General features: G+C 39.6%; 1 protein-coding gene across 1 annotated transcript in view; it reads right to left on the bottom strand.

The window, feature by feature from the left end:
- The window catches only part of GABBR2 (gamma-aminobutyric acid type B receptor subunit 2), a gene marked incomplete at its 3' end in the record, with an annotated part of 253995 nt that overhangs the window by 173131 nt on the left and 75962 nt on the right, over positions 1-4902 (bottom strand). The window lies entirely within an intron of this gene.

The following is a 4902-nucleotide window of genomic DNA, read 5'->3' as shown; positions in this document are numbered from 1 at the left end:
GTTTCACAGAAATCTCACTGACACACCATGAAGAAGTTCCAAACTACCAAATCCTCTGTCATTTGCCCTGTTGCCTTCATACTGTGGCTTTATTTGAAACCTCCCTGAATGCAGCTATTACTTTGGCACATAATGCTCTGCTAGGCAGTGCTACCCCACAAGCAAATTCTACTTATATGCATGAGTAGAATTCATGTCTGTGTAAATTGACTTTTTTAACTTGCCTAAACTCCACTAAAAATGGCTTGACTAAACTCTAATAAACTGTAAATTACTAAACTCCCTGAATCATCATAGTAGAAAATTCGCACACTAGTATAGTAACTGGAGAGAGAAACATGTAATTTTTCCCATCTGTCTACAAAGATAACCCTGCCTTAAAATCTCCATGAGTTTGTCAGTCTCATTCAGTCCCAAGCTGCCCAGAGATAAAAAAAAATAAATTTAAAAATCATGCAAGTATCAAGTTCCTCAAGACTGCCTGCTTCCTCTTATACCATGTACTTCAACAGAGCTAAATTGCTTTAAGCTTGCACAGGGAACAGTGCAGATTCTTGACATTCTTTTGCCAAACATGTACTGACTGTCACCCAGAATCTTAACAGGCTGAAATGGTATAAAATGCTAATAGAATGATTCTAATTGTTCTGTCAAGCATGGCTGACACTACACTGTCAAGTAAAGAAAAGTACTTTGTACAGCTCTGGATCAGTTTTATTTTTTACTATGGCATCATATAGGTAAAGGAAGTGGTGTGAATGAGTTAAATTTGTCTTACCATTTTTTAGGAGACAAACTGAAGGAAAACATGCAAGTCCTGACAACGTGAAATATTAAATTGACAATGACCTTGTCCAAGGAAACCATTCTCAAAATGAACCAGTGCTATGAGTACCTCACGAGATTTCAAATGTCTTACTTGATATGACACTCAGAGTGTCTCAAGGGGAGGAAAGGGGTTTCTGTCATTAGGTCTTCTAGTACAAAGTAGTGGTGCAGTAAAAGATCTAAATAGGTTTTCTGTTGGTTACTGGAAACTGCATAAATTGGCAGCTGCGGAAAATGTTGGTGCAGGAGGGAGGCACAACATCTAATTTAAAACCAGTAGTGGGAATGTATATTAGCAAGATTAGGAGTTCAAAGCTTTGATGAAATACAAGCAGAAACACTCCAGTGCCATAGACCAGATGGCACAGTAGAGCCAAGAAAAGTTCTGAGGTTGTGGTCAGAAACATATCACTGGGCTACTATCTTTCCACAGCCCAATCAGAAGAGTTTATGCAAGAGGTTCCCACTTCAGGTAAAGCAACTTGACAAATTTCAACTAACATTAACAATTTTTTGAATATGTCTGCTGACCCCACATTGAAATGGATAAGTTCACACCATCTTTTCCACTTTGTCAAAGCAGGATGTGTACATACGTGTGTGTCAGCATGTGCATGAAGGGGCAAGGACAGAGGAGGGACAAGGTCAACAGCCTTGCTGGTTGCCACAGATTTTCCTGCAGCTCTGATTTGACTGGTATGCTTTGAGGGTGAAGGACAACACAACAGTTAAAAGGAAATGCTCTTTTCAAGCACCCCACATCTCGGCTTCAAGAATAGGACAGTTTGCCAGCAGAGTTTCACATACTAATCTTCAAAAAAGAAATCTGTAAGCAAACAAACAACAACAAAAAAAACCCCTCACCCCAAACAAACAAAATCAAAACAAATCCGCTCCAGCAAATGGAGCTGGAAGCACAAGTCAACTTGCTGAACTAAGCACATGGTGACAAAATAACATCTCAGGTGCCAGTTCATGAGAACACAGAGCAGCTCCTCCCTCAGGTACAGTGGAGCCTATATTCCCCAGTAACAGTAAAACCAGTGGAAAAAAGGAGGGATAATTTCTTCCGCTGCCTCCTACTTACACTGCTATATGCAAACTGATGGAAGACTGTGTGAGTACCCTCTTCCAGTGTGTTCAAAATGTAGTTTAAGCTGCTGTAGGAGTTGGAAGATAGGAGACTCACACCCACAGCAAAGAGGAGGGAGAGACAGGGATATGGATGAATCACAAATGTTAACATGGATTTGGGTGGCATGTGATGTGTTAGCATGCAAACATGCCAGAGTTGGAAGGTGGGGGGGAAGTGTCATATATCTCCCCTAACCACAAAAGCTTATTGACTTTTTTAAGCTCAGAATATTTCCACAGATATGCAGATATGACAAAACAAGTACACCTCCAGATTTCAGAACTCCTCATGCTTTAAATTCATTATGATAACAGTATGGGAAGGAAAACAGAAAATTTGTCCACTGCTTCCTCCATTGCGTTGCAACCATTTCTGTAAAGTTCCTTTATTCATAAACTATGAACAGTGTGTTCAACCATAAACATTGGAAACAAATATGAACATAATTAATTAATTGAGATCACAATAGAAAACAAATTTAGGAAAATTAGACTACAAGGGTTATTTGCAGTATTACTCAGAGAAATTATTTCCCAAGTTTGCATTTTAACACTTAAAGCAACAAAAGACTTTTCAGCACTTAATATTGGGTACACAGCCTATTGATAATCAACTTCTGAGCCCTGCACACTTCTGCTCTATGCCATGACATAGGGGAACAGATTAGCTCACACTAACAAAGCACTAGTTCTTCTTTTGACTAGTTCCTGACAGTAAGAGACTCTCTAGTCTTGTTTCGATGGGTTTTCAACTTGTTTGTGCATTAACTCCACCAGGTGTATTAGGAACAACTTATATACTGGTTACTCCCATATTCCTCACTGAGTAGAAAGAATTTACCTTCTAATCCATGATTTATCATTGCTGATAAATATGCACATGCAACTTGAAATGTCATTTGACAGTCTAACTTGGCCTTTTCAAAAACATTTATCAGCATTAGTTCCTGTACCTTCTCACGTCCAGCAGATATTGGATAAGTTCTTAATTACAAATTCTTAGTGTCCAACAAATAGGATGCTATGATTCTAAATGACACTTAACCAAAAATATTTAAAACAATATGACTAAGTTATGTAAGACCTATGTAAATTAAGCTGATGTGAAGCTTTAGTGCAGCCTAAAGGACACATTAAAAAAAAAAAAATCACATTTTTATCAGGTACCTGTGTTAAAAGTGACACAATACAAATAGCACTGCTTTCTATTTAGAAATAATTATTTCTATTTAGAAATAATAAGACAGAAGTGATTTTGGCACAGCTTTAATCTGGAATAAATAATTTAATTGCTTTCCATTTGGAAATAAATGCCATTTAAAACCTCCCAGAGGTTTTAATTTCTATTAACGTTACTCACTCTGACTTCAAACTTTAAGAAAATATTTATAGTTAAATCTTCAAAAAGGTACTTCTGCCTAAAGAAAAATATTTATTTTTCATGGAATTGTTTTTTTCTTTTTAATATAACCCACCAAAACATCAAGGCATCAAGGACTTGAGAAGAATATACCTTTTTTTCCAGTTGATGATCCAGACAGAGGAATGCTTCTAATTTAACTCATATAGTTTCCAGACACCTTTAGCAAGAAAACAGAAGTGTGCTTTGTCCAGTCTATCTTGGGCCTGGCAGTTAAAAAAAAAAGAACAACCTCTTCTGAGTGGCAAGACTGGACTATCTCAAGCTGAGAAGAGACACAAACATGAGGCTCTAAATATCAGCTAATGCTGTAAATACAAAGGTCACAGTCAGCTAACCCTCTTGTTGAGTCCAACTCCTGCCAGCCAGTGCTTGTCAGACCTACCTTCCTTTTTAGACTTGAATCTAAAAGCACTTAACTCCTTGATGCCACTGATTTCTGAACAAAGAGTTTGGTGATGTACAAAGAGAAACCCCTCCTTTAAAGTCATTGATTAACTCTGTAAGAAGCCAGCAAAACAGGTAATATAATCTTGGAAATCTGCAGTTGGTTACATTAGTGATTCAGGAACTTCTCACAAAGTACAAAACTGCAGAAGCTGAATGAGCTCAAGGGAACATTATGGCAACCCCACAAACTGTGGGGCCAAGTGGAACAGGACAGAGGCCAAGATTTCCCTTTCCCAGATCCCCAAAGGACACAGCTTTCTCCTTCAGGGAAGCTCCTGGAAGAGCAAACTGAAGTCCTTTGCTCATAACTCATTTATCTGAGCTCAGCCAAGTCAAATTCTTATGTTTGTACACAGGAGGACTGTGCTGCCCTTCACTGGGGTCTTGACAGGCCCAAAGGTATGTGCTAACAACACCCTCATGAATTTTGTGAAGGCAAATCCAAAGTTGCACATGTAGGAGCAAAGAGCACCATGCAACAGTTCAGGCTGACAGGCCAGGTAGCACCCTGAGACAGGAAAGGGGGGAGTCTGGACAACAAGAAGTTGGATGTGTGTCAGCAGCGGGGCTATGCAGTAGTGAGCGCAGACTGCTCTGCACTGGCAAAAGCATAGCTAGTGGTTTCATGGGATGGACTATTCCCTTTTATCCATCATTGTCAAAGCTGCATTTCAAGTAGCCTGCTCATTTTTGAGTCTTTGGATAGAGAGGAAATTCTGATAAACAGGAGAGAAACCAAGGAGAGACATCAAAAGGGCGATGGAGCACATGATGCATGAGGAACAGCTGGAGAAGCTGGGCTCCTTCAGCCTCAGGAAGGGAAGGCTACTGGGCCAGCGTTCTGGTCCCTTACAGAGGGAATACAGATGGAGGCAGATTCTCCTCACAGACATGCTCACAGTCTTGAGTTTCAACAAGACTGATTCTGATTAGTTTTAAGAAGCTAAAACAGCAAGTTGAGTGATCAAGGACTGGAACAGGTTAACTAGAGAGCTTGGGAAAACCTCCATCCTTGGAAAATTTCAACACCTGACAGTTCAGTGCCTTGAGCGGCCTGAGAGAGCTTCAAG

Source organism: Corvus brachyrhynchos, unplaced genomic scaffold (genome assembly GCF_000691975.1).
Source record: "Corvus brachyrhynchos isolate BGI_N302 unplaced genomic scaffold, ASM69197v1 scaffold7, whole genome shotgun sequence".
Lineage (NCBI taxonomy): Eukaryota > Metazoa > Chordata > Aves > Passeriformes > Corvidae > Corvus > Corvus brachyrhynchos.
This window is presented reverse-complemented; position numbering and strand designations above follow the sequence as displayed.